This window comes from Bicyclus anynana, chromosome 12, assembly GCF_947172395.1.
Source record: "Bicyclus anynana chromosome 12, ilBicAnyn1.1, whole genome shotgun sequence".
In the NCBI taxonomy this organism is placed as follows: domain Eukaryota; kingdom Metazoa; phylum Arthropoda; class Insecta; order Lepidoptera; family Nymphalidae; genus Bicyclus; species Bicyclus anynana.
This window is the reverse complement of record NC_069094.1, coordinates 12,543,010-12,561,061: the sequence shown is the minus strand read 5'-3', so window position 1 is coordinate 12,561,061 and position 18,052 is coordinate 12,543,010. Positions and strand designations below refer to the sequence as shown.

The window sequence follows — 18,052 nt, the reverse complement described above, 5'->3', positions numbered from 1 at the left end:
TTATCGTAATACCTATTGTATATTGATACTTGCCAGTAACGATATATTATACGATATTACTATATATGTATATACGATATTGTATATTGATACTCGTACTTCGTATGTACACACAACGGCAGGCCAAATAATTTAATTTATTTCAAATAGACAGTTTTGAATTGTCAAGTGTGTTTGTATGTTGGTTAGCGATTTTAATACAAGCCAGATTCTATGACTACAGAAATAATTCAATTCTTGTTCTCAAGGAAATATTGAGAGGCACTTTTGCTTTTGAATAGTCAGTTTTGTCTACTTGTGGTGACTTTTCCTTAGCACCTGCCCTCCAAACCGGTAATACATATATATTTTTTGTGTTATTTTTATTTAGAATTACCTACATTTAATTACCTTTAAGGTATTTCAATCTAAAGTACTAATAACTATACAACCGCCTTTCTTAATGAGTACTATTTACCAACAAACAAATTAAAAATGAGGGTATAATAATAATTATAATTAACTTGTTCTTAAACTAACGAAAATAAATTTGATTAATAAGCTTAGAACATATGATTAATATGAAATGGCATGTGTTTTCTACCTTAATTTCTGATTTCTTTGTTAGTAAACAGTACTCACCAAGAAAGGCTGTAAATCATTGAATTGTCTCCAGTCACGGTTTATACATTATACTCTTTACTAGTTTGTAAAGTATTGAGGTTATGAGTGAAAAAGAACGCAAAACAAACATTGAAATACAGTTATTACGAAAGAAAAATGACTATAACTTTACTGTTTTAAAAATGTAATTAACACGTAATTGGCTTATTTATCATTATTAGCTCCAAAATCAAGGTTACATAATTGTTCCACTTTTTCCTTTTTCACTTTACGACAAACATAATTTTTGAGGGCAGATATAAAAAAGCTACTTTTGAATCACGCGACAAAGGAAAATTATTACCTTGATGTTTGCTTTATGTCCTTCGAGTAAAATAAGTTGAAGTTCTTACTCATTATCTTTGAAAATTGTGTTATAAAAAATTTAAGTTGATCACGAAACAGCATAATACAATGTAAATTCCATTTATACGAGAACCTAGTCATACCTGGCAGAAGACCCCTAAAATATATATTTAAAGTTAATAGTAATAGTTAAAATAGAGAGGGGGGGTCGTATTTCTGGTCATCGCATGGGCGGTAAATTTCCAATCGGGCCAAGACAATGAAAACCCTGACAAACGCCACTGTAAAACGCCAACCAGCATTTAAGAGCGTAGCTCGTAATCTCCAAATCCTGTTCTCTTATAGGAATTAATAAATCCTGTATTAGACTATTGAAAACAGACTGCTGTTGTCCAAATCAAACGAGAAAGCTGTTACAAAATTCAAATCCTTTTCGCTTACGTAAGATAGTTGATATTATAATATTCATATACATTTATATACTACATATAAATACTTTAAATACACACAGACACTGGAAAACACCCATTGCTCATCACACAAATATTTTCCAGTTGTGGGAATCGAACCCACGACTATAGATAGTGCTGAGTGGCGCCGTTGGCCACAGTCTAGTCGACGAGTTAAAAATGGTACAAAATAGAGATACTGCTCTTAAAATTATGTGTTTTGCTAATACTTCATAAACTATTAATATTTAAGAAATTTCAATAGTTTATGGAATATTGGCAAAAAACAAAACGCCATTTTTTGCATCTTTAATTGTTTATAACTTTTGCAATTTTTTATGTGCTAATACACGCTTTTAGCACAATTTTCTAGGAGTCATTGCGGATCCAATGAGCCATCACACATAATTTTAAGAGCAGTATCTCTATTTTGTACCATTTTCAACTCGTCAACTAGACTACAAGTGGCTGTCGCGCGCTTCTGCTAATTTGTGGCCCCTTCTTGCTTCTTGTAGCAGCGTTTATGGCTGGTCGTGTGGCCCGTGTGCGGTGACACTAATACCTTTAGTAGACATCGAACGATACATACCTCTACTAAGGGTACCAATGCCTAACTCAAAGTCAAAATTGAATATCATCATCATCACATTATATTTTTATAATATAATAATATATTAATTATTTAATATATTACGATGTATAGCATTACCTACTTAAAACTATAGGTCATATCGCAAAAAAGTTTTCCAGGAATGCAAAATTTTGATGTGCGATGGTCCCGGGTGTGCTGAGGCACAAAGCAAGGTGAATTTAAGCGTAAATTTGGAAAAAAATTGGAATTAAATTAAATTTTTATTGTAAATATTTGTATCTACTAATTGTGTGTTTTTATTTTACAGGAGGGGACACCCCGGAGATAAACTATGCGAAGAAAAAGTGAAATATCACAATAAAAAATTTTATTCTACGGATCTGGTCAATTTGTATGGGGAATTTGTACCGGTAAGGTAACCTCGGTTGGTATATCAAAGTTAGGTTAGGTGAACGGAATCCAAAATTTTGATGTGCGATTGTCCCGGGTGTATTTATGTTTCCTTTATAAAGTTGAATCAGTTGAGTTTTAGACGTGTTTCATAATAAGTAAATAACAAAATATGTTTTTGAGAGCATTTTTGGTAGACAAGTATGTTTGTAGCGACTCTATTATATTACTAACATCATTTGCAAATTGTTATCTTGTGTGCAAACAACAGCACATAAGAAGCTTACGTATTATTATAAGCTTAAAGTGGTCTTATATCTAAAACGATCTCCCAAGCTACCTTTGGCGAGAGGAATTATAATTACAGGATGGGTCGATGCAGAGAACAATGCAATCCTAACTATACATGAATACTTAGTTATACGTAAATGCCATATTAAAAACTAGCGGACGCCCGCGACTTCGTCCGCCCTTAAATCTCTTTAATCCAGCCCTTACAGTTGTATCGCTGTAAAAATGGAGTAACTTCTCCCGTTTTTTCAACATTTCACTTCACTGCTATGTTCCTATTGATCGTAGCGTGATGAATAAATAAATAAATAAATAAAAATTTTAACGTAGATTTTGCTAACCGATCGAATAACTCACTCGACAGATTCATCTTAATCGGTTCAACCATTTAGCCGTAAGAAGGTACCAGACACACAGAGAGACAGACTTACTTTCCCATTTATAATATTAGTATAGCTACCTATAGTCTAATTAAAGACGTGCATTTATGTTTGCACATATTATTCTAAATAATGATTTATTTCAATTAATATAATAAGGCAATGCATTTATATACTCGTACTTGAATGAATTGTAAATAACTAAAAAGAATAAACGACCTTATGTGTATCTGAGTATATCCAATTCTCAGAGTAAGTAATGTTTAACTAATCTATCTAGCCCTATTTGAGTTTAGCCGTTTATCTATATCAATAAGAAAGAAAAAGAAAGAAAGATCTTTATTTTTAAGTAATGTATTACATTCTTAAATTCTAAATTATTAAGTACATACTTAATTGTCCACGCAAATAGTGGAGCAATAAAATAAGAATGCCTTGCAATATGTGGCATTACCTAGTAAAAGGCCCTAAATTAGCATTTTGCCATACTTCCTATACAAAAAAAATACGTATACAAATATTATATCATATATATATTTATATATATATAGGATATAATATTTATTTACATATATTATATTTTTATATCTTATATAAAATAAAATAACGTTATGAAAAACGCTAATATTATTTTTTGCGTGCGTATACTCGAATCGGTGCTTACGTTTTTTTTTCTCTTCCACAGTGGTTGTCTGGAAGAGATCGCTCTTTAGCGATAAGACCGCCATTTGTACATTAGTTTCTAAGTGTTATTTTTTGTTATTGTTTATTTTTCTTTTAATGTACAATAAAGTATATTTCTTCTTCTTCTTCTTCTTCTTCTAATATTAGTTTTAGTTTTAAAACACATACCTATTATATGAAAGGCTGGTGGAACTCAGACAATTCAATTACCCAAACACCTACCCATACAGTCGTAGGTACACCTCTATTCTCTTTTATTGACCTAGTCCCTCGGGCACCGGCGCAGTGTATGTAAAATTTTCCAAATGAACTTGTGAATATTAAAGATCTCTATAATATTCCGAACTGTGTGCTTTTATGAAAGCACAAAGCACTACTTATAAGCTCTCGACGTGACCTTGTTTTGATAATAAACTCATAAATGATTAGTGAACACACACGGGCCTGAATAGCTGTACGCAGGTACACAAAGCACTGTATTTCAATAGGTTTAAAAGGCTTTAGAAACGGAAGTAGGTTATGAAATCGACGCATGTGTTATTTAACGTTAGGTACTCCGCTAAACCTGCGTAATAATAATATTATAATCATTGAAATTCAAAAGATATTTATAAATACACTTTAAGAAACTTCTATATTTAATGAGATAAAAAAACCGCTAGCACACCAGGGGATGAAAAAAGAATTTTGGAACAAAATATTATTTTTTCAGAAGCTTACTTCCTGCTAAGTGGAGAATTATCGCCTATTACCAGAGTAGCAATACTAAATGTTCAGCCATATCATCATTAAGAACCCATATTCGGCCTACTGTTGAGCACGAGTCTCCTCTCAGAATGAAAGGGGTTAGGAATAGTCTACCACGCTAGCCCAATGCAGATTAGCAGACTTTACATAGATACAGAATTAAAAAAATTCTCAGATATGCAGGTTTCCTCGCCCCGAACCGGGTTCGAACTTACTTCCTCTGAATTGAAGCAGAGGTCATATGCACTAGGCGGTAAAGCCTCAAGGTCCTGAAATTACATCAGCAACCCTTGAAATAACAATATCAGCGGTAGTTCTTTCCCGGATGAGGTAAGAATAAAACTATTATTATCAAAATTCAATAAAACTATATTCGAGTCACTATTATCTGTAGCACTAAAAATAATATATTTCAACGAAAAAAACCAAAAAAAGATTCCCGACATTAGCAGACGGCTCCGTCTCTAATGCGTGCTCGACACGCACTTGGCCAATTTATTTATTTCCCACCGGTTTATTTTGTCAGAGTTGACTGGAGGGCCATTTTATTATTTACGTTAGCCTCTCACCTTAGCTTTTGTTTTTGAAGTCTTAAAGTTATGACTGAATAGCATGAAAACACCAAGAAACAAAGTTAACGACACCACACATACGTGTAAACGTTTCTATACACAATGTATGACACCGATTCTGTTCTGATGCGTCACGACACGACACATCAGACAAATGTAAAACCGCCTTTATTCTTATGATGAGCTTTTTTAATTTGAGTATTTCGTGTATAAATATCACACTAATATTATAAAGGCGAAAGAAAGTAAAGAAAGAAAGTTTGTAAGTGTGTAAGTATGTTTGTTCCTCTTTTACGCTGCGACTACTGAAGCGATTTGGCTGAAATTTGGAATGGAAATAGATTTTACTCTGGATTAACACAAAGGTTTCACACTTTTCATCCCGGTAAAATCCATGGTTCCCGCGGGATTTGTGAAAAACTGAATTCAACGCGAGCGATAGTATAATATAAAACAAGGCATACAGACAACACATATACATTACTGTTTTATACTAATAAAAATAAATACGTATACGTACAAACTTGATATAAATTCGAAGTTTCAAGTTCTGAAACAACTTAATAAACAAACATTGTTACTAAATTGTGTGGGCGGGCGGTAGAGTGGAAGTTTGTGTATGTTTGAATTTTAAACCATAAGAATTATAGGTGTAAATTGAACTTTCATATTTCATTTTCTTCTTGTTATTCTACTATATAAAAAAAGTCAGGTTTTCCTTCCTGACGCTATAACTTCAGAACGCACGAACCGATTTCCATGGTTTTGCATTCGTTGGAAAGATCTCGGGCTCCGTGAGGTTTATATCAATGAAAATTCAGGAAAAGGTAGGGGTAGGGTAGGGGTAGGGTAGGGGTAGTTGAAAGTTTACATCGAGTTTCACGCGGACGAAGTCGCGGGCGTCCGCTAGTAATTATATATAATATCTTATACATAGAAACCATACGCTCTTATCTGTTGCGTAAAAATGCAGATTCCCAAACTTCGCAATTTAAACTGTGAGATTAACGCTTTTCAGTATAAAACGCGTAATTATAACTCCAAATAGCCATGTCTGCCTGCAGGCTGACTGTCCCTGTTTATTCAAACTAAGACAGTTATTTACATGCAAATTAATTATTTAAAATAAAAAAAACCCGAGTCATGAAATTAAAAATTACACTTACGATCAAGTCATGAATATTCCCTTTCAATGCGCTTTCATTTGAGACCCCATTCGAGTATATTTTCAGACATTCGGTTTTTCTTCTCCACTTTCAACCTTAACTTTAAAACGGCTCAACCGATTTTCATCGAACATATCTAAGAACACTCGCCCGTAAGTCACCTTTCATACAAAAAAAAAAACTAAATTGAAATCGCTTCATCCGTCCGGAAGCTATGGCAGATAGACAGACAAACACTGACAAACAGACGCATTGCATCGGAATTAAAAAAAAAACAATACTATCAATAAAAAAAATGTAACCTCAACTCAAATCCCTTTACAAGGAATTTAATTGTCTGACATTTACATTTAACCTTACAGAAAATACAGAACTAAAAATTTCTCGGAAAAATCGCACAGATAAATTGCGCTTTTATGATATTCCTTCCTTCCATTAAACCTTAGATTTCCAAGAGATTTAGACGTTTGGCGAACGCTAAGTAGAAGCCGGAGATCTCCTTTGATATACTAAAGGATAATGAGATCAATAAATTTGCAGCCACTAGAGCTCGCTTCGTTTGCGTACTATGCGGCTATGTGTTCGTACTTTTATACTATTATGATGGAAATGATATATTTTCTCTTATTTATCGATTTATTTCTGCAGTATTTTTAATTAAAAATTAAAAAAAAATCCTTGATTGTATGGCTTTTGATTCCTCATTCGGCGATCAGGATTTCAAAATGAAGAAAGACGAGGAAATCACCATACGCGTTGCCTTAAAGCTTTCTGTCTCCGGCCCTTGATCTAACAATTAAACTAAGGAGTTCTTTAAGTGTAAGGAGTAAGTTCTTAAAGATAAAGTTGGTTAAAGCTTTTTGCTATAAGACATTGACTTAAACGACTATCGGAATAATAACGGTTAACTTGTACCTTTTTTTTCAGCTTTTACCATGTGGAACAGTAATATCAACAATTATTGCACGGCACACTGACCAATCGAATGGCAATGTCAGGTATATTGCTATTTGCTACAATTTACCTGTCAGTGATAATCGTTCGACCACGTTCTACTCCTGGGAGACAGCACATAATTGACAAGGGATCGAACCCATAAGCTATAAAGTCTAGTTAGGCAGTAATATTATGTATTAACAAAGCTTTAACTCGTTACACTCCGAACGTCGTCCTTGGCCTTCAGATTCCAAAAAAGGACCCCAAATGTCCTTGGTTACCAGATCATAAGAATAGACATAAGGGTCTACTGATGGCAAGGGATGAGAAACCTGTCCACTGAATGATCTAAGAACACATACCAAGAATACCGCGGTGTTGCGTGACCTCGAACTGACCTTTGACATTTTTCCCTCCGAAAATGCTAAAGGGTCTCATTTATAATATTATCCCCGTTTCAACAACTCAAATAATTTAAACTGAGCCATAGTTGAAACAATTACACCTAAATAGTTTACATTCAACTTTAAATATTTAATCAAAAAACGCCTGTATATAGTTTCAATACGCGATTAATTGTATTTACGAAGTGACTGTTCATACAGAAACCGTAAAAATAAGTTTTATTTTATAAAATAATTTTATTTTTCCGGTAACCGGACAAGTAGCTTCAGCCTTTTATTTATGTTATGTTTCGGTTAAAATAATTTGTGTGAACTAATCGTCCGTACAACGGTTGAGTTTCTGCCGTAATTTGTAATGTTTTTAAGTTGTTGTTAATTTTTTATCTATTAATGGTTGCTAGGCAATTGTGGTAAGTTTTAATGTATATCTAAACTAGTCTAGTCTATTGACATTTTGAACAAATTTGTTAGGTACACAGTATTAACTATAATTAATTTAATAAAGGTTCTTTTATATCTCTTCTTTCTCATTCTTTGACTAGTAGCCTATAGGTACTGTTATAATTTGTTTTCGAATCGAGTAACCCTGTTTAATTCCATATCATATTCGTAAGTCGCAAAACATATTCAACAAATCCCTTTGAAATCGCAAATCTGCTTTGTAGATTTATCCCCAATATGTATTCTTGTTAAATGTATTCGTGAATCCATTATGTCGAGAGGACAAACAAAACAATGTTAGAATTATGATATAAGTGCGCAATTCTAAGTGTGTTGATTTATAACTTTGAGGACCTAGCTTCGATTTCCAGCCTATGTCAACCTTTAATTTTATAAACGAGTATAATAACTATTGCGTTTTTACGTGTAGGTACTACAACGAACTAACGGACGCCCGCGACTTCATCCGCGTGGAAATCAATGTAAACTTTCAACCCCTATTTCAGCACTTTAGGGGTTGAATTTTAAAAATCCTTGAATCACATTATATTTCGTATTTTTTTTATGATTTACGAACAAATTTTTAAAACTGTAACTCTAAAAATGAGGGACTTTCCATACAAACTTTGAACACCTACTTTCTATTTATTTTAGGGTCAAAAATTGCCCCATGTTTTGCTCCAAGTTTTCATTTACCATTATACTAAAATTCATCTTGATCGGTTCTGCCGTTTAGCCGTGAAAAGGTAACAGACAGACAGACGGACAGACAGACGGACAGACAGACTTACTTTATATATATATATATATATATATATTAGATACGAGCTGTCACTTCCAATAACATAGATCAAAGAGTCATTTCGAAATTCGAACGCTGTCCACAGAACACATCTAAAAAGGAACACCCAAAATCATAATACTAGTGTGAAAAAACTCTAATGATTATAATTTCATTTTTAATTTTGCATAGTATAGGTACCTGCTAGTGGATTAATCTTGATGTTTGTTTTTAAATAACTTATTTTCTACGATGTAGGTATGATAAATATACAGTCACGAACCTTATAAATTAATACCGGCCTTTCAATAGAAAGTTCGTCGTTGATTTTATGAATTTTGCTACTTAATAACCGTAATTTTAATATACGGGGTTATTTTTATGAAAATATTCTCATAGATACCAAGCAAGCACGACTGCTCTATAATTTCATTATGTGGCAGCTTAACACCATCACTGAAATATTGCGTTGATAAAATCTTTGATGACATAAAACGTATTTTTCACAATGGACTAAGAGTCTGTAATGGCCAGACATACCTTATTTTATTGAGTACGGTAGCCAACTATGAAGTTTGGACAATGGCAGAATGTATACCAGGTTACAAAGATCTAGACTTGAGAGTCCAAGTACAAAATTTTTTGACGTGACAACGTCGTCTAATTCGATGGAGCCGGACACTTGAAAAAAGATGATGTCATGCGACGTTCCCTCGTTCTAAGTTTGCCAACTTTTTTTACAAGAAATAAAGTATATTTTGGTCTATGGAGATTTTAGAAAAACGAACATTTTCTTTTGAAAAATGCAACCATTCCATCAGTATTTTCGACGTTGTCACGTTCAACTATCGCCAGTAAATCTTTACAGACAACCGATTTTTTTTTATAATTTCCTCGGCAATATTTTTTTAATATTGTTTGTTTAATTACTATTATCAGTGTACAGTAAAACCAACTGTCGTGTATGTTGCATTATGGTTAAGCTTAATTTCAATAATTATGTATTTTGAAAAATAAAAATAAATAAATCTAACTTTTGGGCGCTCGCTTGACCAAAAAAAAATCGTATGGATTATAAAGAAAAAAAACGTTATCCATTACCTACATTTTACTGATTTTTTGCTTTTACACGTAAAGGGCCCCTGGGCCCCGTATCATTGGCTGATAGGGCTGTAGCTACGCCCTTGTATGACTATGTGCAGACAAACTTTCAGCCTTCCTAAAATGAGGTAAGTCAGGCTATAGCAGCCCCTTTGACAAGTTAAAGAGTAAATAGGTATTCCGCTCACGGACGAGGGGTAGAGAGTGTGTCTCTGACAGAGAATTAAGTATGATTTACGGCTTTTATGAGCCCCTTCGGTGGCGGTCTTATTTGCGTGAGCCTAATGTGACTGGACGGTTTTTCTACCGCTATTGCTACGCAAAAGGAAATCAAAGCACTTTTGCAACATAAATATTTTATCTTCGTCACTTTTTATGATTCCCACTGATTTTCTATCACGTGTGAATGTTGTGTAAAGAAAAACAATAAATAATAAATTCGCTTTTTTTGCTATATACCGCCAAAATTTATTTTTATTTAACAAATTTTTCGCGGTTTCATACTCTTGGAAACCATGTTTTCTTCATTCGATAATGTAATTCTTTTACAGTATTAAAATCCGTTGATTAGTTTAAAAAAGGGTACCAATAAAACGGCTCAAAGCGCTATCGCATGAATCACATCATATTTCATACTAATCGCACTATCACACTAATATTATAAAGGCGAAAGTTTATGTGTGTGTGTTAGTGTGAAAGTATGCAAGTGTAAGTATGTTTGTTCCTCTTTTACGCTGCGGCTACTGAAGCGATTTGGCTGATATTTGGAATGAAAATATATTTTACTCTGGATTAATACATAGGCTACTTTTCATCCCGGAAAAATCCATGGTTCCCGCGGGATTTGTGAAAAACAGAATTCCACGCGGACGAAGTCGCGGGCGTCCACTAGTATCAGATAAAAGATGTAATGATGTATTGCGAGTGTAAGAATGTAGGTACATGAGTAAAGAAAAAAAAAATTGGTTGCCTGTAAAGTCGGTATACGGGCGAAAGTTTTACGTGACAACGACTTTGAGTGGTAAAATAATTTTAATGTGAATATTCATTCGTATAGTAGGAAGAAGGATGAAATAACAGTAACAATTTAAAACATTTATTTATACAAAGAATTATATTTAAAACATTAATTTATACAAAGAATCTCGCACTGAATTTCATATTAACAAAATTTTATACACTCGCTCTCATTGTGAGCGCATAACGTGAGCGGAGCGTAACGCAGTTTCTTGAAGTGTCACCCGGCAAACCAATTTATAAGACGTTGTCACGTCAAAACATTTCTATTTTTAAAAATTACAAGACTGGCAGGGTTCACAATTAATACAAGCATTAATTAAAAGTTAAAAAATTAAAGTCGATAGAATTGCAGATCGAAAATGAATAGCTATAGTAATGTTATTGTTTGTACTAAACCTACAGTTTCCCCGAATTTCCAATAAACAGCCAACTGCTAACATGCAAAATCATCGGTCGGCTCATTAGCACCCATTTGTTACGCAAAGGTAATTAATTAATCACAAAATGAAGCTTAATATTAATGATCCACTTTGTTTATCATGAAATCGGAAGATAATAGAATCATGAAAACAACATTTTATTGATTTTCCGCAAAGTAATTTCAAAGAGTAGGAAAATTATAGAAACTGTCAAATACATCAGACTTTATAATACCTAACATATATACAGTACAGTAGACATGGTTGTCATATACGAAATTGAAATTCTATGTAACCTTGCCTACTGACAACCCTTCGTGTATATCATACAGTGGGTAGATGACATTTCTCAATTGATTTGAAGTTTCTTTTAATAGGTTGTTGATAAAGACCGAATTAGTGAATAGCCAGCTTTACTCGCGTTCCCGCGTGTTGAGTCCGACCACTTAACCGGTAGAGGTATTGAGGTATATTAAAAAAAATATATTACAACTTTTTTTATGAGACATTTGAAGTAGGTACAGAGAGCTGCATTTTTTTTTGGTATTGAAAAGGTTATCAATGACTGACCAATTCAGGAGAGAACTCAGACCAATTATTGTATAGGACCTGCCTCGCTAGACGTTACTTTCCTGTCAAAGTATATGATCAACGATCTAATGCGATTATAAAAACTGGCTCTCTAAGATCGATATTTCATAGTTGTAATCGTGTTCGTCAGTTAAAGAGCTCCGTAAAAATACCTTTTGGTGTAGTTGAATGGTGTAAAAACGGGCAAAAACTACTAGTTTAGTATAAGTTATACACCAAATCTAAACTCGTTTTCTTTAGAAAATGACAGACAATTTTTTCGTGACGCGATACGCGATACTGGTCTGATATAGAGAACGATGAACAGAATTTTAGGCGATGTCACGGAATAATAACAGTTTTCTATGTTTTGTGGGCTATGTATAGATACTCGTATAATTGCTGTGACTTTGAGGCTAAGGCAGGTCGTTAGTATAAAATAAATTCATACTATAATACGTTATAAACTCCGTTCCACGTAAGGCCAGCGGCTCTTCAGTTTTTGGTTTGCATCCAAGTTAAAAGGCACACGCGACGGCGCATGGAGAGCTCACTTGCAAAACTGTGTCAATATGACATGTTTTTAATTTCAAATAAGATTCCAGCTGCGCTTTTGCAAGGTAGACTTAGCCCTCATTCGCACGAGAACTTTTTTAACGGACGTTAAAATCGCGAATCTGACTGACGTAAAATCTGCAAATTTAAACACATTTTTTTTTATTAAACGCGAATAATGAGCTTTAATGTATAAATTAATCAAGCCCAATTAAAAAGAAAGAAAGAAAATTACAACATAGCTACTGTAAATCGTTGAAATCCCTTAGCTGTCCTTCGTCTCTATCACCAGACCCCTAATGACTGTCACAAGACATCTAGATGTAAAGTTCTCATCAATACAAATTAATCAAGCCCAAACATAAGGTAGCTACCGTAAACCGTTGACAAGTTCCCTTAACTATCCTTCGTTTCCATCATCAGACCCCTAATGGCAGTCACAACATGTAAAGTTCTCATTAATACAAATTAATCAAGCCCAAACACAAGGTCGTCGTCGTCGTTATCAACCCATATACGAGTCGGCGTCTTCGAGTAATCGGTGAACATACATAAAAAAAAAGATTCCGACGAATTTATAACCTCCTCCTTTTTTGAAGTCGGTTAAAAATGACGAAGGTCTGGGTGTCGCTGGCTCTCTGTCTATAGATAGATATTTAATTTATTAGTTTTTTTTTAATTTCGCCAGCTCAATAAGTCCGTCATTGTAGTATACAAGAGCGGGAATAAAGTGGCATTAGCTCCATCTATTTTACGGTTTTTCTTTATTATCTCATAAATAAATAACTTATTCAAAGACCAAACAGTTTCACTTGAATTTAAACACATAAGCAGATTCCGAACAAAAATCCAAAACGTGATAACGACATTTTTTTAAAATTGCTATTTTAAAAACAATATTTAATCTACAGAAATATCTTTTTTCTCTTTAGAAATTGAAGTTTTTTATACTTAATAAATATTAATTTTAATATATATATATTTCAGAGAATTACCTATATCTTATTTCAAAGTTTTGTATTTTCTCGTTTCAGTTTTTGCAATCCCCTTAAAATGCTTATTTAGAACTCATACCTAATATTGAAACAAAAATGGTTCGCTATTAGCGGCAATCTGCAAAGTGAATTTAGACTCTGATCGATGTGTTATTGGGTCATCCATAATTGGAGTGCAGGCGGAGGCCTGACGGCATTCGACGAAACCTGTAACCTAATAATAATACCTAAAACATTTTGTATCTATACCAAATATTCTGCTAATTGATTTGGCACACGAAAATTTTTGATAGATACATTTATTACTAGCTGCCGCCGCGTGGTTTTACCCGCGTGGTTCCCGTTCCCGTAGGAATACGGGGATAATATATAGCCTTATACCTTCGTCAATAAATGGGCTATATAACACTGAAGGAATATTTCAAATTGGACCAGTAGTTCCTGAGATTAGCGCGTTCAACCAAACAAACAAACTCTTCAGCTTTATAATATTAGTATAGATTAGTAAAGTAGAGATAATATTATATTTCAGTTTCGGACAAAAGATTTAAATAAATAAATGATGAAATGACTATAGTTCCGATGAAAGAGGCACGGGTTCGATTCCCGGTATCGGAACTATAGTCATTTCAACATTTATTTAGATCTTTGTCTGAAACTGAAATACATTATTTTCTTTTAGTTCAGTTCATTACAAGAGTTAAAGGGCGGTATCCAACTTTAATGTTAGCATGACATTTTTGACTTGACTAAAGGTTAAATTTAGCGAAGTTGGACTACATTTTATAACTTTAGCTTTTTGATGAATCATCACTGTCAAACTTTAAATATTTAGTTATTGTAACGTTTATCTAAAGAATATAATACCTGCCCATTAAAGCCTTGAACATCAATATTGTTCTATGTACAAGTAAATCTACTATACTATTTTTTTTTTATTAAAAAAAATATTTGCCATATCTTATTAAATATGACCAATATTCCCATTCCCCTCCAACTGAACTAAGACTGTACTAAGAGTGGGTACGACAATAGACCAACGGGGCGGGGATCGAACCACCACCCTTCGGTGAAGAGTCCGACCGCTCTAACCATTGAGCTATTGAGGTTAACATTTTATAGAGGTAAAGTTTGTGAGATTGTAGGGGATAATCTACTGAACCGATTTTGAAAATTCTTTTGCCAATAAAAAGCCACGTTATTTATGAGTATCACGGATTTAAGTAACCTTTAGCGTTTTCTGTTTTGTAGTGAGTATCATGGGTAATATCTTATCCCCGTATCCCAGCGGAATTGTAGCGATATTTTGTGTTATGCTGCACCAAAATCAGCTATACATAAATGTATATGGTATACTTCGCACCACGAAAAAAGTCCCGTAGACGCGGCGCTGAAGTCTTAATGGCACTCATTGTCATTTGGTAATGGCGGTCTTATTGACATTTGAGTAATGCGCTGTTAATTTCAGTTCAGATTTTAGCCGTTGGACTTATTTTGTGGCGCGGAGTCTACAAATAACAATACGGACAAAGTCACAGGCAACTTGTCAGCCAATATAACGCCAACTCCGTCCTAGGATCAAGCGATTGCTTTTATTTTCTGTCTAGCCGCCTTCTTCTAGGGATGTACCTACTTGCATATTTAATTTATCGATAAATTATTTTTAATTCTGAATAATTATGTTACTTTTCAAATTACGGCCTTGGTTAAAAAATGTAAATAAGATAAGTAAATATTTATTTGAAATACATACCTAAAATAATATTTACTATTATGTAAATATCACCTACTTGAAGATTAAAATAATCTATCTCAGTGAATAATCTAACTTACTAGGAGTTATATAACTCGAGACAGTATCATGTCTAGCGATTTACAGATTAAAATCGCTAGCTACAAAATTCACTTTATGTACACTACAAATGTTTAAATTTAATAGGTACATGAGAAACTGGAAGCCTATCATTAGCCTGGATACTATCATTTTGTCTTTGGTTTTTATCTTGATAAGATTAAACAGACCCTTTTTTGTACAACGATATTTTAAACAGGAAGGTCAATGTTAAAAGGTCATGCCCACCCACTTCTTATCGACAGCTTGACCTCTGGAAATTACAGAATCTTTTCACTAGACTTGTAAAGGTCAGATTTATGGGACTTTCACAGTCCGGGACGTTTTGTACGACGTAGTTAGATTTTCAGTAAATATCTTTGTACCTTTATTGAGTAAATATCAAGCCTTAGAATTAATTTTGATTTCGTTCATACAACATTCGAGAGAAATCAGATTTAACGATTTTTTTAACTATTAAAAGTTTAAGTATAAAATTATTATTTTTTATATTCTAGAGAATATTTTTTTATTTCTCCTAATTATAACCAGTTTATCATTTCTCTTCCGACTAAGTCAATACCAAAAATCCTGTGCTGGGGTAGTGCTAGAGATGCTTATTTGTCTCTACTCCGGAAGGTGGGAATCGATTCTATATCCCCTCGTATTTGAACCCATCAGCGTCTCTTCTACCGTGACAATATTAAGCTATTGAGGTTTTTGTTATCTTAGTTTGTTATCTTTGGTAGAATAGGTACATTTTTACATTACAGCTCAAGACCGTGTTGTTCGGATATCTTTATGAGAGGCCTATGTCCGTCAGTAAAAGTCCATTTGCTGATAATGATGATGATGATGCATTCATCGATGATATTTATATTTATCGAAGATAATGATGATATTTGCATTTATCGATGATAATGATGATATTTGCATTTATCGATAATGATAGTCATAAAAGCGCATCTCTGTTTCCATCTGCAGCTGTGAAACTGGGCTGCCCTCTGCTCGGCGTGAGATTTAATTAAATTATTTGAATGAATCCGACGCTTCCGCCGCCCCGTAGCCAACTGTGCAGGATATACCAATTGCCGCTTCAAAACAATATTATATTCCTATTTGTCGACATCATTTCGAATAGATATTTGACGGTATTATTTAAAAAAAAAGTTTGTTGTTTTAAAATATCCATTATGAGCGATCGCCAATTCATCGGATCGGTTTCAGGTGTTTCTTTCCTAATTAATAAAATTAAAAACGCATAATAATTTAGGAATCGATGCTGATTGGACGGTCATTTTAGGTAAATTATGAAACGTGGTAGCAGTCTATTTAATTCTCTACCCGTACCGGGTCAAATCTGCAAAGTGAACCATAAATTTTACCGATATTAGTTAATCCATTGATCCATCGTTTATCAAGTTGTAAAAGTTAATAGACATAATAATTAATTGGATGTGTAGGTATATAGGTACATATACTCGTAAAATAAGTAATAGGTACAATTTTTTTTTAATAATTTTAAAATAAAAAAATAATTGTTTTCTACTAAGTACGGTACCTACTAAAGATTTATTAAAATTTTTTAAACAGCACAAATATTTTTTATATAGACTAAACAATTTCAAAATGTTGTAGCTTAAGTACTTAATGTAATAGGTAAAATAATAATTAAAAAAATAAAGAAAATTGCCATCAAAAAGCTCAAATCTTCAAATCTGGAACACTGAAATAAAATAAATCCAACGACCTTGAACTACAAAGAAGTTGGGCCATAATTACACGTAATAAACGACTGCCGACAGCATGCATAATTAAATTACACGAGACATAACAACAATATTACATACCTTTATATGCAAGTAACGTGAGAAAACAACAGGTGTCAACTGCCTCGATTGTGACCTTAATTGTTTTTTTTAATCTGACAACACAAAGTTAATGCAAAGTTCACATACACTCACTCGCGTTAGTATGAAATGGGATGAGATGTATTGCCGAGGCAAACTGTGAGTCCGCTAGCGTCCCCGTGAAGACTGAGCGAGTCGACCGGCAGTTTGAAATTGGGGTTGTCAGACTGGAGACTTTAATTCCCCCGTTTAATAAAATATTACTTGGCCTGCTTTAATAATATTGTAGCTTTTGTTACTCTCTAGCCTGGGATCCGTAGAACAAATTTGGAAGTGATTACTTTGAAGTTAATTTTCCGTGTTTTTTGATGTGAAACATTTACAGCCGCACATAAAACCGATTTCTGGCGTGGCGACGCATTCCGTGGCGACGCATCATGACGGTATATATATATATCAACAGTGTGTGTAGTTACAATAACAGCCCAAAGGCGAGAGCTTGTGTCTGTGTAAATGTGTGTGTTCGTTACTCCTTCATGAAGAAGAAGATTTTTATCCCAACAAAATCCAAGGATCTTTGTGTGTATATAATAATGTTTACCGTTCGTTCGTTTCTTTTTAAGTTAGTTAATAACGATATAATAGTTTTGGTTTGTTAGCTCTTTTTTTTTATTCTTTACAAGTTAACCCTTGACTACAATCTCACCTGATGTGTGATGATGCAATCTAAGATTCAAGCGGGCTTACTTGTTAAGTCCAGGATGAAAATCCACACTTCGGTTTCTACACGACATCGTACTGGAACGCGAAATCGCTTGGCGGTACGTCTTTGCCGGTAGGGTAGTAATAGCCACGACCGAAGCCAGCCAGCCAGACCTGGACCAATTAAGAAAACCTCAATCGACCCAGCCGGGGATCGAACCCAGGACC

At 33.8% G+C, this 18,052-nt stretch overlaps 1 protein-coding gene across 2 annotated transcripts in view; it reads right to left on the bottom strand.

The window, feature by feature from the left end:
- Nucleotides 1-17,323, bottom strand: part of LOC112053571 (acetylcholinesterase) — an 89,451-nt gene extending 72,128 nt beyond the window's left edge. Inside the window, exon 1 of one of the 2 annotated variants that reach the window (XM_052884544.1) lies at nt 17,123-17,323. The gene's annotated coding sequence lies outside the window, so the exon portion shown is untranslated. The remainder of the gene's footprint in view (nt 1-17,122) is intronic. The other variant, XM_024093031.2, reaches the window with a different exon arrangement.
- Nucleotides 17,324-18,052: the final 729 nt, after the last annotated feature.